Raw genomic sequence first — 24438 nt, 5'->3', positions numbered from 1 at the left:
GATCACACCCTTTGATAACCCCTGCTCACCCCCTTGGTAGCTTGGCAGAGCAGACAGGCTTATCTCAGAGGCTGTGTGTTAAGCATTTATGACCACATACAGTAATAAAGTGAATACACTACAAATGGACACGACACAGTAGTATTATAAAAATAAGGATTTTTATATAAGGCTTAGCACAAGACCAAATAACGACAAAAATAAACCACAATCATAATAAATACTCTTGGAAGGAAAAATAATAGTTCAAGTGTAGTTTCTTCTTAGCACAAAGTCTTTAGTATCAAAAGCGACTCTTCTTCTTGGAAACACAGTTCTTAGCAACAATGTAACCCACACGGGAGTCACACGACGTCGAGGCAAAGTTAATCCAAAGGGTTCGGCGTCGACCGCGAGGAGCGCTACGTCAAGCCCGGAGTCACACGGACCCCCAACAACACAGTACCTTAGGAAAATGAAGCACACGATGATCAGCCGCATCGAGCAATCCGGCGTCGCGTCTTCGGTGTCGATCAGGCCTCAGTAGTCGTCGATGTCGATGATGCTGTTGCAAGAGTGAGCAGCGCTCACGGCGTCGAGAGGGCACGAAGTCGATGCGATCAGCAGCGGTGCAGACACGAGGTCCCTTGGAGCTGGAGCCGAACTCACTACTCACTGGCGTTGCTGCTGGCGTCGGTTGGGCCCGGCGGCCGGCGTCGAGGAAGCGGGACACTGGAGCCGTTACTCATGATGTCGAGCTGCATTCGGCGACGTCCGTCGGCATCAAGATTGCTGGTTTCTTTCAGAAGTGCTGGATTCACAGGTTCCAGCCAATAGCACTTTTAGCAGATGAAGTCCTTTAGCCCTGTGACTTCAACAGGAGGCTGGCACTCTTCCAACCCTTGGAGATTTTCTTAGCAAAGCTTGAGAGTACACACTCAGTTCCTCTCTCCTGGTTCCTTGGCAAAAATAAAGAAGCACAGCAGGATTCCCTTCAGGGTTCCTTGTCAGAAGTGATCTAAATTCTTGGTTCAGGGGTCCTTCTCTTATACCCCTTTTTGGCTTTGATCCCTTTGTCCATGCAGGGGAATTTCCCAACATCCTGGGTCTGTTGTGGGTGGAGCCAGGCAGAGGCACCTGGCCTATTCACTGAGCAGGGCTGGGTCCTCAGACGCCCCGCAGGAGGGGGAGCCAGCATTGTCACTGGCAGGAGCAGAGCTATCGGCCTCCTGGTAGGAGGTGGGGCCAGGATCGTCCAGGGCAGGCACAGAGCCATCAGTCGCCTGGCAGGAGGTGGAGCCAGCATTGCATCAGGCAGGGCAGGCTATCAGCAACTACTCTCCCCCTAATCTCAACGCAAATGTCCCACTCCTCCCACACTGACTCATTCAGACCTCTGGAGCCACCCAGATCCTGTCACACACACACCAAACCAGCAGAAACCAGAAATAGTTAGACAAGAAAATAGCCACTTTCTAAAAGTGCTATTTTCAAACCCAGAGTCCAAAAACCATCCACACAAATGGATGCGTTATTAAACCCCGAGTTCAGGGATACCAAACTCGACATTGCACCATGCTCCCCGAGCCAGCTAGGATCATAGCATTAATAATCCTGGCAGCCCATTCTAACTAATGGAGAGCAGGTTACCTCGCTATAGCGAAAAACGATTATAGCTGTAATTCACTATTAGGACATGCCAACTTGGTCAGGCCTGTCCTACCTTATACTTACAATGCACCCTGCCCGTGGGCCTACCATAGGGGTGACTAACATGAAGTTAAGGGAAGGTTTAGGGACTGGCAAGTAGGTGTACTTGCGCAGTCAGCGTGACAGTACCAGACTGCACGTAGGTCTAGAAATGGCAGACCTGTAGACATACTTTTACTAGGCCGCTCTTGTGGGTGGCACAACATGTGCTGCAAGCCCACGAGCAGCATTTGTATTTACACGCCCTGGCACTCCTGGTGCAATAGACCAGGGACTGACAGTAAACCAAATAAGCCAAACATGGAATTCAATTGATACAGCAATTTTACATAGGGAGCACTTGCACTGTGGCACTGATCAGCAGTGGCACAGTGCCCAAAGCATTATCCAGCAAAAACATTGTAAACAGTGGAGGCAAACAGAAAAAATGGAGGAGAGACTCAAGCCAATGATGTCAGGTCTAACACGTGTCCCCTCCAGCTGAAATGTTGGCAGAACTGCCCTTGACCTAGGGAGTCCTCATCACTAAGTCGGAAAAATCTGGACAGACGATCAGCATTGGCGTGATCTGTACCAGGGCGGTGTTCCACCGTAAAGTCCATCCCCTGTAGGGAAATGGACCACCTCAACAGTTTTGGATTCTCACCCCTCATCTGCATCAACCATCTGAGGGGCCTGTGGTCTGTCTGAACCCGGAAGTGAGTCCCAAACAGGTAGGGTCTTAGCTTCTTCAGCGCCCAGACCACAGCAAATGCTTCTCGCTCTATTGCACTCCACCTCGTTTCCCTGGGAAGTAACCTCCGGCTGATGAAAGCTACAGGCAAGTCTCGGCCCTCTTCATTCACCTGAGCTAGAACAGCCCCCACGCCATGCTCTGAAGCGTCCGTCTGGACAATAAATTCTTTAGAAAAGTCGGGTGCCTGGAGTATAGGTGCTGTGCACATTGCAGTTTTCAGGGTGTCAAAGGCCGTTTGACAGGCATCAGTCCAGATCACATTTCGTGGCTGCTTCCTGGAAGTCAGCGAAGTCAAGGGGTGCACAATGTTACCGTAATCCTTGACAAACCTCCTGTAGTAACCCGTGAGACCTAAGAAGGCTCTCACCTGAGTTTGGGTTTTGGGCGGCGCCCAAGCCAGGATGGTATCAATCTTGGGTTGCAGGGGGGCAACCTTGCCGCTCCCTACTTGGTGCCCCAAGTACACCACAGAACCCTGCCCAATCTGGCACTTACTGGCTTTTATTGTGAGGCCTGCTCTGCGCAGGGCCAACAACACTTCCTGGAGGTGGCGCAAGTGTTCCTCCCAGCTGGCGCTGAACACTGCGATGTCGTCCAGGTAGGCGGCGCTGAAATCCTCCAGTCCAGCCAAGACCTGGTTGACCAACCTCTGGAAGGTGGCAGGGGCATTCTTCATCCCAAAGGGCATCACCCGGAACTGGTAGAGCCCATCTGGTGTGGAGAATGCGGACCTCTCTTTTGCCCCATCGGTTAAGGCAATCTGCCAGTACCCAGACGTCAGATCAAACGTGCTAAGGTACCGTGCAGCCCCCAACCGATCTATGAGCTCATCAGCTCTGGGGATGGGGTGCGCGTCAGTCTTGGTGACTGAATTGAGTCCTCGGTAATCCACGCAGAACCGAAGTTCGGGTGAAGCACCAGGCGCTGCAGCTTTCGGGACCAAGACCACTGGGCTGGCCCAAGGACTGCTAGAGGACTCAACCACCCCTAAGGCAAACATTTTGGAGACCTCCTCCTTAATGTATGCTCTGACCTTGTCAGTCACCCTGTAAGCCTTGTGCTTCACAGGAGGGCTGTCTCCGGTGTCAACATCATGGACACACCAATGAGTGACACCCGGAATCAAGGAAAACAGATCAGGGAATTCTCCCAACAGTTGGCGACAATCCTGCTTCTGCTCAAGGGTCAGTGTGTCAGAGAGGACAACACCATCCACTGACCCATCTTGCTCTTTAGCACACAGGAGGTCAGGAAGAGGTTCACTCTCCTCCTCCATTCCAGCATCTGTAGCTAGGAGCATGCCCACTTCGGACCTTTCTAAGTGGGGCTTCAAACGGTTGACATGCAGGACCCTCAAGGGGTTCCTGGGAGATTTCAAGTCCACCAAGTAGGTGACATCGCTCTTCTTCTCCACAACCTTAAACGGTCCAGTCCACCTGTCCTTGAGCGCACAAGGTTCCACAGGGGACATGACCCAAACTTCCTGACCAGGCTGAAGTTCAACCAGAGTGGCATTCCGGTCGTACCAACGCTTCATCTCCTCCTGGCTGGCCTCCAGATTTGCCTGAGCAAGATCTCTGAAGCGCCGAGTCTGGTTCCTAAAGGCCAGCATGTAGCTGTATACATCCTGGGGAGGTTTCCTGGGAGATTGCTCCCAGCCTTCTTTGACCAGACTCAAAGGTCCTCTTACCGGGTGACCATACAAAAGCTCAAAGGGGCTGAACCCTAAAGACTTCTGTGGCACCTCACGGTAAGCAAACAACAGGCATGGCAAGAGGACGTCCCATTTCCGCCTCATTGGTTCTTCAAGACCCATGATCATGCCTTTAAGGGTCCGGTTGAATCTCTCAACCAGCCCATTACCTTGAGGGTGGTAAGGAGTGGTGAACTTGTAGGTTACCCCACACTCCTTCCACAGAGACTTCATGTAATTGGAAATGAAGTTGGTGCCCCGGTTTGACACCACCTCTCTGGGGAACCCCATGCGGGAGAAAACACCCATCAGTGCCCGTCCCACCACGGGGGCTGTCACTGTTCGGAGTGGGATGGCTTCCGGGTACCGTGTGGCATGGTCCACCAAGACCAGGATGAACCTGTTGCCCAGGGCTGTCTTGGGGTCCAGGGGCCCAACAATGTCAATCCCCACCCGGTCAAAGGGGGTACTGACCACTGGAAAAGGTTGGAGGGGATTCTTCTGCTTCCTTCCGCTTTTCCCACTTGCCTGGCAAGTGTGACAAGTCTTACAATGGATGTCTACATCCCTTCGCATTTGAGGCCAATAAAAATGGGTGACAAAAAGCCTGTCATAGGTCTTGTCCTGCCCCAGATGTCCAGCTAACGGAACGTCATGAGCCAAACCCAGTAGGAAGGCTCTGAAGCGCTGGGGTACCACCAGCACACGGGCTGACCCAGGCTCAGCAGCCTTAGGCTCGCTATACAGGAGGTCGTTCTCCCAGTAAACAAAATGTGACCCTGACTGATCACCTGAGGTTTGGGCTGAGGCCTGCTGCCTCATACCCACAAGAGAAGGGCACACTTTCTGTTCTGCACAAAATTCTTTCCTGGAGGGACCACCATCCTGCTGCCAGTGGGTCAGCTCGGGCAGGTCTCCCAGTTCAGCTACTTGTTCCCCTGTGGGCTCCAGGGCATCCCCCTCAGGGTCTACCTCCTCCTGGACCACGGGAACTATGGAGGCCGGTTTCCCGCGCCTCCTGCCTCTTCTCTTCACAGCTGGGTCCTGGGCCATACTTTCAGGCTCCGGGACCCCATCAACACCCTTACTCGCTGTCATGGATCGAGTGGTTGCACACGCCCACTCTGGCACACCCAACATTTTCAAATGTGTCTCCATCTCCACCTCAGCCCAAGGGGAGTCTTCTAAATCATTGCCCAGGAGACAATCAACAGGCATGGCGGGCCTTACAGCAACTTGAAGAGTGCCTGAAACTCCCCCCCATTCAAAGGAAACTTGAGCTACCTCACACTCTTTCTGGGAGTTGTCAGCAGCTATCATGGGGTAGAATGCGTGGGGAACCACCTGCTCTCTGGACACCAAGTGACACTTGACAGCTGTCACACTCGCTCCGGTGTCTCTGAGAGCTTCCACTCTATGGCCATTAATGGTCAGCCACTGCCTATATTTATTAATGTTACTAGGCAGAGGGGGTGGAGGGACCATGTCCATGTCTCCTAGGAAGACCAGGGACATTTCTGCGGGACCCCTCCCACCAGGGACAACCATCTCCTCCCCTCCCAGGGCTACACTCGCCAACTGACGGGGGGTGCACGCGGCGGTGCATTCGAATTCTTCATGGGACACTGGGGATCATAATACCGGTGTCCCACCTGCCCACAAACGTAGCAGGTCAGGGGGCCCATATGAACAGGTTTACCCGTCGGGGCCCCTGGCTTCTTCTCAGGGGGAGGCTGGGAACCTTTCCCTTGGTTCCCTTGGGGATTACTTTTGGGGCCCTTTCTGGGACTCCTTCTGTTTACCCTTGTCCCCCCCACTCTTCTGCTGGGGACCCTGCCCACCTTTGGCTGAGTCTCCCACTGGACCCTTGTGGACCCTGGTACTGACCCAGCGGTCCGCCTCCTCAGCAAGTTTTCTAGGGTTAGATATCTTGCTATGAATAAGGTGCTGGCGCAGCTCTGGAAAACAGTTATTAGACAAGTGCTCCCAAGCAAACAAATCATAAAGAGCTTCATAACTTTCCACTTTGCTGCCCTTTACCCATCCATCCATGGCTCTGCAAAAACAAGACACCTATTCAACCCACGTCGTACCAGGCAACTTCTTACATTCTCTAAAAGCTTGTCTGTACTTTTCTGGGGTTAGGCCATACCTCAACATTAAAGCATCTTTCATATGAGCATAAGACATCCTATCCTCAACAGGCATGTCTAACAGGGTATCTCTTCCCTCATTCACAAAGCGACCCCACAACCCCGCTCCCCAATCCTTCTCAGGGACCCGGTGGGCCAACAATGCTAACTCATATGCTTTAAACCATTGACCAATATCTTCATTCCTATGATAATCTTTGATCACATCTTTGGGAAAATAAAACCTACTTTCTGCAGGCACAGATGGGATGCTGCCACCAGAGGGATTCAATTCTAACTTCTTAGCTTGGATCTCCAACTCCCTCAACTTGGTATCACGCTCCAAAGCTAACTTTTCTCTTTCAAAATCCAACCTTTTGGTCTCCAAATCAGCTTCTCTCCTACCTCTTCCATTTTCTAACTCCAACTGCCCATTTATCTTAAGCCTTGCCATTTCCATGTTGTATTCTCGCTCTTTCGCCCTTTCTTCTCTTTCTTCAGGGGAAAGACCTTTGGAGGAAACACTGCTACCGGGAGAGGACACGGTTCCATTCACTGGCACCTCCTCAGCCCCTTCCACTGGCGGTACCACCACCGGATCAGTGGGATCACTGGCCTCTAACCAGGCCTGCAATGCTTTGAGACATCTTTCCTTAACCTTGAGGCCTTTGGTAGGAACTTTCAACTGCTTGCAAAAGTATTTCAGCTGGTTTAACGAGTAATCCTCGATTTTGCTTCTATCGAATTCCTCCACAACAACAACAGGGGCATTGACTCCGGTGTCACTCATGGTCAAAACTGGCAGTGTTCAAAAAATCAAGCTTCAGAAAAGCGGAGAACAAAAATAGAATCCTTCCAAATTAGATTGTGGCTGCGCTATGGTCTGCTTTCACTATGTAGTGCACACTAATCACTACACATGGGTCATAAATGCAAGGTTCAAATCCTCACTGCTGTGTCCAATGTTAGAACCGGCTGTCTCTAGTTGGCAGAGGTATGCACTTCTGACAAATAGGGACACACCTTTTCTAGTCAGGGCAAGGGGATCACACCCTTTGATACCCCTGCTCACCCCCTTGGTTGCTTGGCAGAGCAGACAGGCTTATCTCAGAGGCTGTGTGTTAAGCATTTATGACCACATACAGTAATAAAGTGAATACACTACAAATGGACACGACACAGTAGTATTATAAAAATAAGGATTTTTATATAAGGCTTAGCACAAGACCAAATAACGACAAAAATATACCACAATCTTAATAAATACTCTTGGAAGGAAAAATAATAGTTCAAGTGTAGTTTCGTCTTAGCACAAAGTCTTTAGTATCAAAAGCGACTCTTCTTCTTGGAAACACAGTTCTTAGCAACAATGTAACCCACATGGGAGTCACACGACGTCGAGGCAAAGTGAATCCAAAGGGTTCGGCGTCGACCGCGAGGAGCGCTACGTCGAGCCCGGAGTCACACGGACCCCCAACAACACAGTACCTTAGGAAAATGAAGCACACGATGATCAGCGGCGTCGAGCAATCCGGCGTCGCGTCTTCGGTGTCGATCAGGCCTCAGTAGTCGTCGATGTCGATGATGCTGTTGCAAGAGTGAGCAGCGCTCACGGCGTCGAGAGGGCACGAAGTCGATGCGATCAGCAGCGGTGCAGACACGAGGCCCCTTGGAGCTGGAGCCGAACTCACTACTCACTGGCGTTGCTGCTGGCGTCGATCGGGCCCGGCGGCCGGTGTCGAGGAAGCAGGACACTGGAGCCGTTACTCACGATGTCGAGCTGGATTCGGCGACGTCCGTCGGCGTCGAGATTGCTGGTTTCTTTCAGAAGTGCTGGATTCACAGGTTCCAGCCAATAGCACTTTTAGCAGATGAAGTCCTTTAGCCCTGTGACTTCAACAGGAGGCTGGCACTCTTCCATCCCTTGGAGATTTTCTTAGCAAAGCTTGAGAGTACACACTCAGTTCCTCTCTCCTGGTTCCTTGGCAAAAATAGAGAAGCACAGCAGGATTCCCCCCAGCAAACAGCACACTGGCAGAAGGGGTAGGCAAGTCCTTGGATCAGCAGGCTTCTTGTCCTTGGTTTCAGGGTTCCTTGTCAGAAGTGATCTAAATTCTTGGTTCAGGGGTCCTTCTCCTATACCCCTTTTTGGCTTTGATCCCTTTGTCCATGCAGGGGAATTTCCCAACATCCTGGGTCTGTTGTGGGTGGAGCCAGGCAGAGGCACCTGGCCTATTCACTGAGCAGGGCTGGGTCCTCAGACGCCCAGCAGGAGGTGGAGCCAGCATTGTCACTGGCAGGAGCAGAGCTATCGGCCTCCTGGTAGGAGGTGGGGCCAGGATCGTCCAGGGCAGGCACAGAGCCATCAGTCGCCTGGCAGGATAGAGCCAGCATTGTATCAGGCAGGGCAGGCTATCAGCAACTACTCTCCCCCTACTCTCAACGCAAATGTCCCACTCATCCCACACTGACTCATTCAGACCTCTGGAGCCACCCAGCTCCTGTCACACACACACCAAACCAGCAGAAACCAGAAATAGTTAGACAAGAAAATAGGCACTTTCTAAAAGTGCTATTTTCAAACCCAGAGTCCAAAAACCATCCACACAAACGGATGCGTTATTAAACCCCGAGTTCAGGGATACCAAATTCGACATTGCACCATGCTCCCCGAGCCAGCTAGGATCATAGCATTAATTATCCTGGCAGCCCATTCTAACTAATGGAGAGCAGGTTACCTCGCAATAGTGAAAAACGAATATAGCTGTAATTCACTATTAGGACATGCCAACTTGGTCAGGCCTGTCCTACCTTATACTTACAATGCACCCTGCCCGTGGGCCTACCATAGGGGTGACTAACATGAAGTTAAGGGAAGGTTTAGGGACTGGCAAGTAGGTGTACTTGCGCAGTCAGCGTGACAGTATCAGACTGCACGTAGGTCTAGCAATGGCAGACCTGTAGACATACTTTTACTAGGCCGCTCTTGTGGGTGGCACAACATGTGCTGCAAGCCCACGAGCAGCATTTGTATTTACACGCCCTGGCACTCCTGGTGCACTAGACTAGGGACTGACAGTAAACCAAATAAGCCAAACATGGAATTCAATCGATACAGCAATTTTATATAGGGAGCACTTGCACTGTGGCACTGATCAGCAGTGGCACAGTGCCCAAAGCATTATCCAGCAAAAACATCGTAAACAGTGGAGGCAAACAGAAAAAATGGAGGAGAGACTCAAGCCAATGATGTCAGGTCTAACAGTTACCATATCCAGCGACTCAGACTCAGTCACAGGAGTCTCATGATTGTATATTCCTTACTGAGGAACAGACAAAGGGTTGCGTCGACTTGCAAGATACACCCCTTTCAGAGGTAGATAGGGAATTGTAGGTTGATGGGTCTTGTTTGAAGTTACCAGATGGCACGACATCAGCTGCATATGCAATTAGGACACTTCAGACAGTAGTGGAGACAGCTCGTATACTACAGAAGTCGTCTCGAGCAGCTGAGCTAATAGCTTTGACACGAGCATGCGAACTTAGCACTGGTTTGAGTGTGAACATCTATACAGATATGCTTTTGGAGTGACCCATGATTTTGGCCTACTTTGGAAGGAAAGAGGTTTTCTTACGTCTCACGAGATACAGATAATGCACCGAGAACTAGTGCATAATCTTCTGACTGCGCTGACATACCCAAAGAAGATAGCTATTGTAAAATGTAGCGCACACAAGAAAGTGACTGATAAGACAGGACAAGGCAATGCTTTCGCAGATCGTGTAGCTCATGAGACTGCAATGCAACGAAGCACTACATCTATTTATGTTGTGAAGTCACAAGCTGAGCATTGGCATGATGCTAGACAAGAGGTGTTAGACATACAGAGAGCTGCTTCTGTGGAAGAACTTGAGCAGTCGTCCAACGAGGGAATGTTAGATGATGAGTGCTGTTGACGAAATAAAGAGATGAATAAGTGGAAATTGCCTGCTGCTTATTTACAGCCTATGGTTCAAATGGCACATGGGCCGCCACATGTTGGAGCTCTAGCGATTACGAAATTGCTTATGCAAGTTTGGGAGCATCCAGAGATTGCTGGTACAGCTAAAAGAATAGTATAGTCCTGTTTGATTGTTGGCAGTACAATCCCGGAAAAGGGACACAGACTCCTACAGGAGGGGTTGCTACACCAACTGCACCTTTTGAAGTTTTGCAAATGGGTTATATCCAACTTGAACGTTGCAATAACTTAAAGTGTGTCCTAGTGGTGGTATGGGCCTTCAGTAAGTAGATAGAGGCATACCCTACAAAGGATAATACAGTTCTAACTACAGCTAATGTGCTTTTAAAGGAGTTCTTCCCTAGATTTGGTGTTTGTAAACTTTTGTGGAGTGACAACGAACCTCATTTTATAGGGCAAGTTATTGAGCATGTCCTGAAAGGATTAGGGATCAAACATAAGTTCCATACGGTCTTCTACCCACAATCTGCGGGATTAGTGGAGAGGTATAACGCTACTTTAAATTGAAATTAGCGAAAATTCTGGCCTTCACGTCTTTGAAATGGCCTGATGCGTTACCTTTGGCATTGTTGTCCATAAGATCAGTGCCACACACGATCTGGGCTTACGCCATATGAGGTGGTATTTGGGAGACCAATTAACATTTGGGGAGTTCCTAAGCCACACCCCATACATGATGTACCTTGTGTTCTGATGAGCGACTACTTAGCACAGATAACTGATAGTTTGATCTCTATTCATCAACAGGTTCGAGAAGCACTTCCTGACAGATCTACAGGTGAGGCCCACGAACTCCAGCCTGGCGAACACGTGATGGTTAAAGTTTTCGAGAGGTCAAGCAGTTTGGAGCCTAGGTGGCGAGGTCCAGAGCCAGTGCTCCTAGGGACGAGGACAGCAGTTCGAGTGACGAACAAGAAGAATTGGGTCCATAGCACTCACTGTAAGAGAGTGTCGCCTGCCTTGGTGGAACCTGCTGTGCTGACCGACCCTCGAGAGATTCTGGAAATGGAGAAGGGCCACGCTATCTCACCTGACGAATCTGAAGGAGTCTTCCTGGACCACACGTTCCCTGGAGTATACCAGTACCAGCTCAGACCGAGGAAAGAATCTGCAGTTTTGAAAAAGACTGGGTGAGCAACCTCCCTGAGTTGGTGAAACGGAGTGCCGATGTGGCAAGGGGGGGGGTCAGTTCTGCGAAGTGACACCTGTCTTGACCCTCCGTGAAGAAATCAATGGCTGCCCAGGGCTAAGAGCTCCAACAATTGTTTCAACAAGGGAGAAACCATGTCTACAAGAAGATCAACTGTTGCTAAGATCATTTGTGCTGTAGGATTTGTTCTTGCTAGGGTGGCTATAGCAGTAATAACCTGGTTTGTTGAGAAAGTGGCTCCTGCTCGACAGCTTTTGATCGCGACTATTCCAGTACCAGCTGAGAATCATTATATTTTATACTTCCCTACCATGAGCAAAAGCACCGACAATCCTACCTGAATAATAAGTTCATTCAGATGCTGCATCATACTCATAATGCCACAAATACTGCCAACTGTTGGGTGTGTGGGATGATACCTGCTCACCGGAAGAAAAGGGGAACACCTTTTATTCCTCTTCCACTTTTTCATAATGGTTCTTGTCAAGCTTGGTTTGCGCTTATATCTGCTTCTGGAGAGACTATATTAGGATGGATTAATTATCATCTTAATAAAGTGTGTTATCCAGACGAAGATGGTAATCTACAAGCTGAAGGAACTAAATGGGAATGAGAAGAGTACCGACCTGTGAACATTTCTATGCCACATGTTTTCCCAAATATGAGAACTATTAAGAACAATGGACTATTTATGATTTCTGTGACCAGAGCTAAGTCAGACTTATGTATAGGAAATGTTGGGAGAATTCCAATAGGGAGAAGTGAGTGTACTCTATTTTTGACTTTGAAGGTGCCACCAATCTTAGTTTTATATCATCACATAATACATATTTTGTGTGTGGTAATAAGGGATATTATCAACTCCCAATTGGATGGTCCGAGGTATGTTTTGTATCCTTCTTGTTACCCTCTGTGTTCCTGGCCCCTCCATCATATCACCGTGATTTCAAATTGTACAATAATATCTCTAAGAACAGACACAAAAGAACAATAAGTACAGATGAGGTTAATCAGACTGACACCACTCTGCAATATGTCGACTTTAATTTAGGCTTGTTTTTCTTTGTTGGTGCTGCATTAAACAGTGGAAAAATAAGACGATTGACTTGTGTTGTAGAAGCTGTGACCAATCAGACAGCTATGGCACTTGGGAACATTACTGAAGAGCTGCAAATTGCAAGGATTGCAGCACTCCAAAACTGTATGGTTCTAGAAGTAATATTAGCTGATCGAGGTGGTGCATGTCGCATCATCGGCAGCAGCTGTTGTGTTTTTCTTCCGGACCACTCACCTTCAGTGTTTGATGCAATCTTGAAACTGCATAAGATCACTGCTGAAATTCATCCAGAGACTGGCACCTGGAATTTTGCCAGCTGGATGTGGACACTCTTCACTACCTGGGGCTGGAAGCTGTTGACCCTCCCTTGTGTAGTATTAGTGATATTATTTACAAGCTGTGTATGTATACAATGTGATCCAATGCTCTGCTCCGTCTGTATTTCTACCTGTACACCTGCCAAGCGAAATGTTGCAGTAATGAAAGCACAATGTTTGTTGAATAAAGAGGTTATTGTAAGGATGAATATCAATATACAAGATGGGAACCTAGATTACCCCAAATGAACGAATGTATTCAGCTAATGCTTAAAGGGCCATCTGTTGTAATTTGGCAGCGATCGGGGTTAGCATTTAGCTGAAGCCATCTTGGTTTCGGCAGCCATCTTGTCTACCATTTGCTCACCATGTGCTCTGTCCTACCTTGCTGTCGTTTGCTCTTGTATTCTACTTAGAGACAGACTAGATTTAGGCTCTGCTACTCTGCACATGCGCAGAGGAGACTGTGACTTTCCATGCACCTGCCTGTAGTCTGTAACTGTTAGGATATTTTTGTCGGAACCAGCAAACTGTTAGCTCCTCCCACTTGTTGACTGTGCATTTCTGTATGACCTTTTATGTATGTAAACCTTTTCTTCTGTACTTGTACCGTCTTCTTTTGAGCCCCTGTGTGGGTATAAAAGGAGCATGTTCCTCCTGTTCAGTGTGCTATTTCGACCACTACCGAAGGGTGTTGTGTGAATGTAGTTCCACCTCTTGACGTTAATAAAGCGCTCTGTTTTATATTGCAGTTTCCATGCTAACTTCTTTCCTATTCATCTGAGGACTTGTGCAGAGAAGGGCGAACTCCTAGCACTGGTAGGCCGGGCTGAGGCCTAGCACGACAGACAAACCGGTCAGGACACTGCTAAAAGTCTTCCTTCCCTCCAGGTCAGGTAGGACCTGAACTTGGCCTCCCAACCCAGGGACTAAATCTTGCGGATGAGCACCTGTCTAGCGTACCAGGCCTCCTTGGGAGCACGCATGCCCCTGAGGGTAACACCTGGCTCAGGTGGTGTCTGACAGTCTGCCTGGCGCAGATCTCCCAACCCCTGTCCATCAGACAGTGCACGAAGATCCCCTGGGACAGAAGTGGTGTCACCATGGTTACTCCTAGGAGACTCAGCCCTTCTGGCTGGCCCCTTACCCATTGGTTCTCCCACTGGGGAACGCATCCCCCTCTCACCCCTCTGTCTGGACTTCTGGACTCCCCACTTAGGAGTGGCACCGCCAGACACTCAAACCATTGGAGCTCTGCTTACAGACACTCCATGTTCTCTTGCCACTGGGAGATCCCCCTCAACAGACAGCCTACCAGTACAGCCTAGGCTCCCCACCTGGTGTTCCCTCCTGGAACCAGGTTTTGGGTACCTTGGGCCACAGCCCATTCCCACTCCTTCTCCGCACACCAGGACGTGAGTGTCTACACCCTTCCCTCGACACCGGGACCTATCTGGGCTACCACAAACCTTTCCCACCACCCTCAGTTGGGAAATACCTAAGCCACTTCCTTCTGAGTCACCCCCCAGATGCTTCTCCAGACCCTCTGGAATCCAACAAAAGGCCTGCTTCCAGTACAAGCTCCCTGGGGTCAGACAACTCACAATCCATCAGGTATTGGTATAGCTCTGGAAAATAGGGACTTAAAATATGCTCTCCAACAATTGAATTACACAGCTCCATATAGGTGTTACCCAAACTACCCTTCACCCAACCATTTAGTGTCTAAGAAACGTAACCCACATCATTCTCACAAGGCTGGTGAGACTGTGTCTGACTGTTGCTGACTCTTAACCCATACTCTTCTGGCTCGTCTCCATAATCACTTACTAGGGCTTCTATCATGGGAGAACCCCTTTCCCTGCACCTCTCATCTAGAGTCAGTTCCTGGTAGTGGGAACTACTAGGAAAAGAATACCCTGTGCCCGTTCCCCATTCCACCTCAGGGACACTGCACACCACTGGAGTCATCTCATAATCCTGTACCCCCTCCTTGATGCAGGGCCCCAACTCTGTGTGTGGGTGTACCTCATCCTCAGTACTGGATCTAACACTTTTGCTGCCACCATCTGGGCTGGGCCTAACCCTACTGGCTTCCCAGTCCAGCTCTCTCATTTTAATGTCATGGTCTAACATCATCTTCCTTTTGTCCATGGCTATTCTTTTGTCTTCCCTCTCACTTTCCATCCTGAGGTTCTCCAATTCGAACATTCTTGCTAACCGCCTGTCCTCCAACTCCTCTGGGGACAAACTGCGGCTGCCTAGTTTAGAGGGTGCCCCCCTCCCAACAGCACACCCACCCTTGAATTAGGCTCCTCTGCCTCCATGCCAAGATCCCCAGACAGCCCACTAGCATGTCAGGCAGCTACCCAGGCACTCAGCGCCTTTTATAGCTCCTCTTTTCTGGTGAAGCTCCCGATTTGGATTTTGAGGTTTTTGCTGATCGTCTTCAATTCCTTCACATTGTAGGTTTTTAACCTCTCCTCCTCACAAGCCACTTCCAAGGATGCAAAAGATGATGCAATTGGTTCAAGCATGATGAAGTAGCAAGTTCAAACTGATCAAAAAAAGACCAAAAAGAAAAAGAAGCAGTATGTGGCACGTAATGGTCTGCGATATGGAAGTAGTGCTTCCCAATCACTGTAAGTCAAGTGCAAATGCAAGTCCTATCCTCACCGCTGACAACCAGTGTTAGAAAAGGAATTTCTGGCTAGCTGAGACTTGCAGCAAAGCAAGGCAGAAACCACCACTCTAGTCAGGATAAGGAGTTACACGTCTAAAATAACCCCTGCTCACCCCCTTGGTAGCTTTGCATGACCAGAGGCAGTGTGTAAAGTATTTGCACATAACCACTAAAAAAGGACACCACACCAGCTTAGACAAATATCCAATATTTTTATTTAATTAAAACAAGACCAAAAAACGATAAAAACTCCACAATACTATACTTAACAGTTCAAAAATACATTGATTAAAAAGAGTTCCTTAGTTGGCTAGTTCCATCCAGGCTTCCATGGCGTTGTGAGCACACAAATCTGAAAACAGTTCTGGCTGACCGACGACTGTGTCAGGAAGACCCACAAACAGCACCTTTTTTTGGTCGATGGGGCCCTTGAAGTCACTCGCGTTGTAGGTCAAGCTACTTTCTGATGGGATCAGGAGCGCTGGCACCAACAGGCATTGGGTGCTGTGGTGCAAAGTAGTACAGCAGTGTGGCGTGAAGTGCCCCCAATTCGCGGTGCAAGCAGCGGCTTGGTGGCAGCATCAGATGGTGTCGTCAGTGAGACCAGGGTCGCAGTGCAAGATGGAGGCGGTGCTCATCACAATGCTAGCAGGTCACGGTGCAAGCTGCGGTGTTGTCGTTGCTGAAGTGCTGTCATCGGCTGACTAACTGGAGTCACTGACACAGGCGCCGATGGGCCAAGGTTGCAGTGTGGGATGAGGGTGGTGCGTTGTGTAACTTACGAGCTGTGCCCCCGAACCACGGTGCAAGCAGCGGCGCTGATTTTGGCGGAAGTGGCAGCGTCAGGAAGGCCACGACATTGTCGTGTAGGGAGGCGGTGCAGAGTGCGGGCCCACAGGTTGCAGTGCGAGCAGCAGCTTGTGATGGTGTCAGCAGGCGTCTTCGGTGAGACCAGGGTTACGGTGCGGTGGTGCCCTCTGCGGTGCCAAAGCTTCAGCGTGAAGCAAGGCAGTGCGGAGTGCAGTGCCCACAGGTCACAGTGCGAGCAGCGGCTCGATGATGGCATCAGCAGGAGATTTTGGTGAGACCAGGGTCGGGTGCGGTGTTGCAGTGGTGCCCTCGGCAGTGCCAAAGCTTTGGTTTGAAGCTAGGTGGTGCGTAATACAGTGCCCACAGGTCGCGGTGCAAGCAGCGGCTTGGTGGCGTCGTCGGAGAGACCAGGTTTGCGGTGCGGCATTGCGGCGGTGCCCTCTGCGGTGCCTTCAGGATACGGGTCGGCAAGGTCGCCGTAGATGTCGTTGAGGTGCTTTTCCTCTGTTTGCAGCAAAAAACACACAGTCCCCAGTGCTGAGGCCAGAAGAGCTTGAAGTCTTTGTTGTTCCTGAGAATTCATGAACAGGGGGCAAGCTCTACCTCAAGCCCTTGGAGAGACTCACAAATTGGATTGAAGAAAGTCCAGTCCAGACCTTTCCCTGCCCAAGTCAGAAGCAGCCACAGCAGGTCAGCCGAGCAAGCACCCAGCAAAGCAGTCGTTCCTTTTTGCAGCTTACACAGCAGTCTTCTTGGTCCAAAGGAGTTTTAAAATTTAGGGGTCTGGGACCCAGCATTTGTAGCTCAAAATCCATTGATCTTTCAGGCAGGGGGTGTTTGTGCCCGGCCAGAACCAGTTCTGCCTTCCCTGGTGTAATTTCCTGGCAGGAGGTGGAGACAACATTGTCAGAGGCAGACCAGGACCTTTAAGGTGCAAGGACATTCCTCCCCTTCCCCCATCACAGCTCAGTTCTTATCAGCCCTTTCCTGAACCTATTCAGACCATCTGGAGCCCGCATGACCCTCCAGCCTTCTCTCCTCCAAAACCCAGCAGAGGCATGCGGGATGACTGAGCAAGATAATATCCATTTTCTAAAAGTGGTATTTTCAAACACAGATGTCAAAATCACCTTCACTAAAAGATGCATCTTTAAATTCCTAGTTCAGGCATACTAAATTCTATTTTCTTACCTAATTCCCTGGGCCAGTTATGTTTATAAGATGTTATATACAGACCTCCCATTCTATCCTATGAGGAACTGGTAGTCTTGCAATAGTGAAAAACGAAATTGGCTGTAATTCACTATTAAGACATGCCACCCACACCAGGGCATGTCCTACCTTTCACATACATTGCACCCTGCCCACAGGGGTACCTTGGGCCTACCTGAGGGATGTCTGACATGTAAGAAAAGGGAAGGTTAGGGTCCGGCCAGTGTGTGCACTGGCCAAGTCGACATGGCAGTTACGAACTGCGTGCAGACTTTGCAATGGCAGGTCTGAGTTACCGTTTTCAGGGCTGCTCACGGGGGTGGTACAACCAGTACTGCAAGCCCCTGCAATACTGTAGCACTTAATTCACTAGCCCTGGCACACGCAGTGCACTTTACTAGGGGCTAACAGGTAAATCAAATATCCAATCATGGAAACACCAATCTATGACACAATTTACACAGGGAGCATATGCACTTTAGCACTGATTAGCAGTGGAAAAGTCCCCATAGTCCTAAAACCAACACACACAGGTCAGGGAAAAATAGGAGGAACAAGTAAAAAGGTTGGGGATAACCCTGCAAAAAGGTCCATTCCCAACACTAATGTTAAAATCCCCAACCAATTAGCAAAAACTATTATTTGCCACACAACCCTCAAAGGATTGCAGCTCCCTCCCTAGGTTAAAAATGGCCCTATTCCTTGTGTTATCAACAACAGTTTTATAGAAATTAATCAGGATAAAGTTCAATTTCTCAACAGTCTGAAGATGGAATATCTGAAAGTAGGGTGAGCTGGCTAATATCTTCTTTACTTTTATTGGCAGGTGGTATATATTAAAAAGAGTTAAACCCCTCCCTTTGCTCGACCATGCTGGGAGGAGTGGCCAGGGTACTAAAAGACTTGTACCCACCTGTGTGAAAATCCCCTGTTTTCCAGGTTTCCTGTAGACAAATCAACTGGTTTGACTTAATCAAGCTCATCCAGTCCCTACTTCTCAGTTTATTTTTAATGCCAGAGATATTACATGGTATAATTTTAACTTTAACACCCATACAGCACAAAGTAGGTCCTTTGCTTTCCCCTCAGGTGGAATCCACTATACTAACAGAGGTTAATGTCTGGTCAGGGATCCCCGGCAGTCAATCTTGCTCATTGTATCCAGTAAGTTGAGCAAATCTGTTAGAAGTCTGAAGGGGTGCATGGGGTCTTCGAGTAGCGGGCGTTTCAGTCGAGAATGAATAGGGCTGTCAGACAAAAAATGGGGAAAAACTATAAGGTTCAGCTTTAATTTCCATCATATGATTGCCTGTAGTGGTTATCTTACGTCCAGAATACGAGACGGAAAGAGACAGAGCCACTGCGTGTTGGAAGAGTGACTGGGAAAGGGCTCCAAACACCAGTACTCCTATTTTAAATATAGTTTTACTTAAGAACGCTTAGTTTTAAGAAACGCTGCAGTATTGTTTATTGAGCACACAGATTTGCTACTCACCACCACCCCCTGAACCCTCAGCACTAGGCCCCCAGTTCACCGCCGATTCTTCGGTTTGAGTGGAGGGGCCGGAACGTGCCACCGGAAGTGATCTCGACTTCCGATCACTCCCCAATCAGCTGCTCCCAGGTGACGGAACTTACAGGTTTAATTCACTATGCCTTGCATCCCGCGCAGCGGGCGCACCGCTGAAGGCGTGCCAAATGCAAGCCCGTCTGCGCCCATCCACGGCCGGCCGGGGCCAGGGGCCAGAACCCCTGCCGGTTTCAATCCAAGAAGGCAATTCAACTCTCAGCAGCTACACGCATTGTGCCCAACACTGGGGGAAAAATGCAAGCATAGTATAGATCTGGAGAATCACAGCAAAAAATGCACTCACTGCCCCATTGCCATAAGCCGCCAGCTGAAGATCAGAGACAGGGGTCAGATGCTTAATCTCTCCCTAATTAACTGTAGATCGCTAGGGAAGCACAGGGTGAAAATACACGACCACTTGGTAGACGGGCAGGTGGACGTTCTCTTTCTCACAGAGACATGGCTTAACAATGCCTCGGGACTAAAAATTCTAGAAGCTCTCCCTCACGGCTATGAAATCAGTAGGATTGATAGGCCAACGGGGATGGGTGAAGGGATTGCCATAATTTGTAAGCATAAGAATCGGTACACCCTTGAAACCGCTGATATTGTGGATAGTGAAACTGTGTTCTTCTCGATCTCAGCATCTAATAATCACATCCTAAAGGGGTTCCTGGTATATAGACCACCGGGACCAGGGCGCGGTTTGCCACAAGTTTAATTGAGAGCTTAACTCAGCCAGCCCTCAGGTATGAGAGGCTCCTACTCCTGGGAGACCTGAACCTCCATTTTGATGAGGCCGCCAGTGTGGAGGCACAAGAAATCTGGCAGGAACTAGCAGCACTCCAACTAACTCTGAAATCTGAACTGCCCACCCTGGCCACCTTCTTGACCCGATTTTTGCGAATTGGGAGATGCTGTCCATTGAACCCCCGACACCCGTGGTCTGGTCTGATCACTTTCTGATCTCATTTAAGGCGGCGGTGCCTGAAATGATAACACAGGGCAAGGTGGGAACCAAGGACAGATGCAGGAAAAGGGCTAACTGCTCCACAGAGGCGTTCAACAAGGCCCTAGGCCAGGGGGGGCCCGCAAGGGGTCTGGGGATAGAGTCAGCTTGTGAGGCTCTGGACAGGCCCATTATGGAGGCACTGGACAGCACGGCACTCTGGTCGAGTAATGCACCAATGAGACAGACTAAATCTGCCCCATGGTTCATTGCCGAACTCCGGGGTAAGAAAGCAGAATGCAAACGCCTGGAGAGACACTGGAGGAGAGGCTTTTCTGAGACAGATAGGAATGAATATAAAATTGGTCGTAAGGAATACCACTCCTTAATTAGAAAAACCCGGAAGTCCTATTATAGCAGTAGGATAGAGAATGTGTGTAAATGTATTTGAGCTTATATAGCGCACAGCTACCCACAAAGGGTTTCCCGGCGCTTGCTTAGGGAACCCGTCCTGGTATTCCCCTGTGAGATAACCCCGGCAGGGTATCCACAAGGTGAAAGCCAGGCATCCCGCCGCGAGGGGCCGTTGTGGAGATTAAGCAAGCTATTGCCCAGAGTCGCAGAGTGTGAACCCGTGAGTTGAGAAGGCACCGGAGCGAGAATTATCGAGTCCGTGGAATTTTTTGAGCCCAAGACCCGCCGAGGCGGGGAATTGAACCCTGGTCCAGGGCCGATCTCAGCTTCCGGGTCTGCCGCCTCTAACCCCTGAGCCACACTTCTCCACTAATAGAGTGAAAAATTCAGATTGGAAGTCGTGACCTATGCAGACGACATGCAACTGGTTGTGGCTTTGACACAGCCAAAGGAGCAGGTCGCCATTAATTTCAGTTCATGTCTGCAGGAACTGCCGGCTTGGATGGCGAATAATTGTCTCAAATGAATGGAAACAAGATGGAGGTATTGATTGTGAAGAAGGCTCCATCAGTGTGAACCTCGACATGGTGGCCCCCAGCGCTGGGCCCTCTACCCATTCCCAGCGATCAAGTGAAGAACCTGGGGGTATGGCTCAATAACAAAATCTTGTTTGAGCACCACACCAAACAGGTGGCAGGCACCTGCTTTGGAATTCTGATGTTCCTCAGGGAGACATTGGATTTACTGCCACTGACAGCCAGAAAAACCATGGTCCAAGCCTTAATAACATCGAGGCTGGACTATGGGAATGTCCTCCATCTGGGAGCCAGTGCTAAGTGCACTCAGAGGTTGCAGTGCATACAAAATGCGGCTGCCCGCCTGGTCTTGATGCTGCCCCAGAGAGCTCCCTCTAAGAGAGCACTTAAAACACTACATTGGCTTCTGATCAGGGAACGTGTGACATTCAAAGCCCTCTGTGTTGGCCACCGTATCTTACAGGGGAAAGGATCCACATATCTCCACAACCTGCTAACCCTGTACCACCCTACCCGACAGCTGAGATCAAGCGGGACGGGCCAGGTTCAGGTTCCGAAATTTAGCAGAGTGAGAATGGAAAGGCATTCCTTTCGTGTTCTGGCAGCTCATCAGTGGAACAGACTTCCTCTGAGGCTCTGGCTGGAGACGTCAGAGATGGTATTCCGCAAAGAACTGAAAACTCACTTGTTTCCCAAAGATTAGGACGGGGTTAGCTTCTGACCGGGTGGGAAGAAATAGCAGTTGAGAGGCTTTGATTGATGGCCATTTAACAGCGCCGGGACACACTAGTACAGTGTAACCAGGCGCTTTACAAATATTATAATTATTATTATTATTAAGGTCAATAAGAATTTATTTTACCACCCTTGGTAGCGAAAGTTTACAAAAATGCAGCCTCCATGCCCAATGCACCTTGTAGGGCCTAGCCACTTTATCTTTCCCCTTCAAGAAAAACAACAATACCCGCTCCAAGAAAGCCAGATGGTTTATCACTGAACTTCGAGAGTCCAGACGTACTTGCCGCCACCTCAAAAAGGCCTGGAGGAACACCAAATCCACAGAAGTCCAAACAACTTCAGAGCTGCCATCAATGCCCACCACAAACTAATCAGAGAAATGAGGAAAAAAGCTATCGAAGACAGAATCTCCACCCACGCACACAACAGTAAGGAACTCTTCAACACCACCAAGGAGTTCGCTCAACCCACCAGCGAGTCTACTGACATCCCTCCCTCACAAGACCTCTGCGACAAACTCAGCAGCTTTTTTCACCACAAAATCAAGAGCATCTATGACAACGTCTAAGAAGACAACCAACACACTGAACCCTCACAAACCACCCGACACCCATGGAAGCCAGCGATTAACAACTGGACAGCCCTCACCACTGAAGACACACTGAAGACAATGAAGTAAATCCACTGAGGGGCCCACTACGGACCCCTGTCCTCACCACATCTTCAACAGAGCCGCCGACACCATCACACCCATGCTCCGCCACACCATCAACCGCTCCCTGGTGTCCGCCTCGTTCCCCGACAACTGGAAACACGCGGAGGTCAACCCCCTCTTGAGGAAACCCTCAGCGACCTTTCCAACCTAAAAAACTACAGACCCATCTCCCTGCTTCTGTTCCCAGCGAAATTCATTGAGAAATCCATCAACAGCCAACTTTCCACATTGATCGAAGAGCAGAACATTCTCGACTCCTCCCAATCCAGCTTCATAAAAAAACACAGAACGGAAACCGCCCTCCTCGCTGCAAGAGATGACATCCGCACCCTACTGGACAAAGGAAAAACAGTAGCCCTCCTCCTCCTCGATCTCTCAGTGGTGTTCCACACAGTCTCCGACCTCACCCTAATACGCAGACTCCACGACGCAGCAATCCAGGACAAGGCCCTCGACTGGATCAGCCCCTTCCTCTCTGGCAGAACGTATGGGTCAGACTCCCCCCTTTCCTCTCGGACCGTACACCTACCACCTGCGGAGTCCCCCAGGGCTCCTCCCTCAGGCCGACGCTCTTCAACGTCTACATGGCTCCGCTCGTCCTCATCGTCAGAACCTACCGGCTCAACATTGTATTGTACGCAGAAGGCACCCAACTCATTTTTTCCCTATCCAACGAACCCAACACTTTACAGACACAACTTTCGAGAAGGCATGGAAGCCGTCGCAAAATGGATGAAAAACAGCTGCCTACAACTAAACACCAACAAAACAGAAGTACTCATCATGGGCCCAAACCCTGATGCTTGGAGCGACACCTGGTGGCCCCCCACCCTCAGAAACCCGCTAACCCCCACGGACCACGTACGCAACCTGGGAATCATCCTGGACTCTGCGCTCAAAATGAACTGCCAGATCAAACCGTTTCATCTTCCTGATTCCACCCCCTCTGCCACCTTCGTAAGTCCTTCAAATGGATCCCCCTTGAACACAGAAAGACCGTCACTCACTCCCTGGTCACCAGCAGACTCGACTGCAGCAACGCGCTCTACACCGGAATAAACAAAAACCTCACTGCAAACTACAGAACATCCAGAACGCTGCCACAAGACTGATCCTCAACCTGGCAAAACACTGCCATATCTCCCAGCACCCGCGCACACTCCACTAGCTCCCCATCGAGGTGAGATTCACCTGCAAGACACTCACCTACGCACACAAGGCCCTCCATGGCACCGGACCAGCATACCTGAACAGCCTACTCAAATTCCACGCACCCCAAGGGACGCTACAATCAGCCCAGCTCTCCTACGCTGTGTTCCCCCGCACCAGAAAGACCAGATCGGGAGTTCACTCCTTCTCCTTCCTCGCGGCCAAAGCCTGGAACGCCCTTCCGCTCCACCTCAGACAGACAACATCGCTCCCCATCTCCGCAAGAAACCTGAAAACCTGGCTCTTCGACAGAAGCCCTCCTTGATGGATTAGATCCTGCACCCCTCCCCCAGTGCCTTGAGATCCTCACAGGTGGGTAGTCACGCTTAACAAACCCCTGATTGATTGATTGATTGATTGATTGATTGATTGATTAGATTTCAATTGCCCATGGTCACTACTTTATACTTAGGGAGAGAGGATATATGGTATAGTCTCCTTGCAACATAGAAAATCTACTTACCTATTGACTGAAAAAGTCCACGGGCGGGCCAGCCCAGCCCAGCCTCAATCATTTTAAGGCACTGGGAGTGGGCATGTCCTTCTCCTCCCCCATGACACAAAAGGGTACCTACCCGCACGCAGGTCTATGGGACACCGAGTCTGCAGAGGCATTGATGTCGCTCCATTGGCGGTTCTCCCCTGCTTTCATATTGGCTTCTTAGATGTTTTTTGAATTTTCAAATTTAGTTTTTATGCTTGTATTGCTATTTGTGAAGACTCTGATCGTGAAATAAAGACGAGCACTACTTGGAGACACAGCTTGGCAATTTTGAGGAGATTGAGCTAATTGTATATTTGTTGTT

Source organism: Lissotriton vulgaris, chromosome 6 (genome assembly GCF_964263255.1).
Source record: "Lissotriton vulgaris chromosome 6, aLisVul1.2, whole genome shotgun sequence".
Lineage (NCBI taxonomy): Eukaryota > Metazoa > Chordata > Amphibia > Caudata > Salamandridae > Lissotriton > Lissotriton vulgaris.
Note: the sequence above shows the minus strand (reverse complement) of the source record.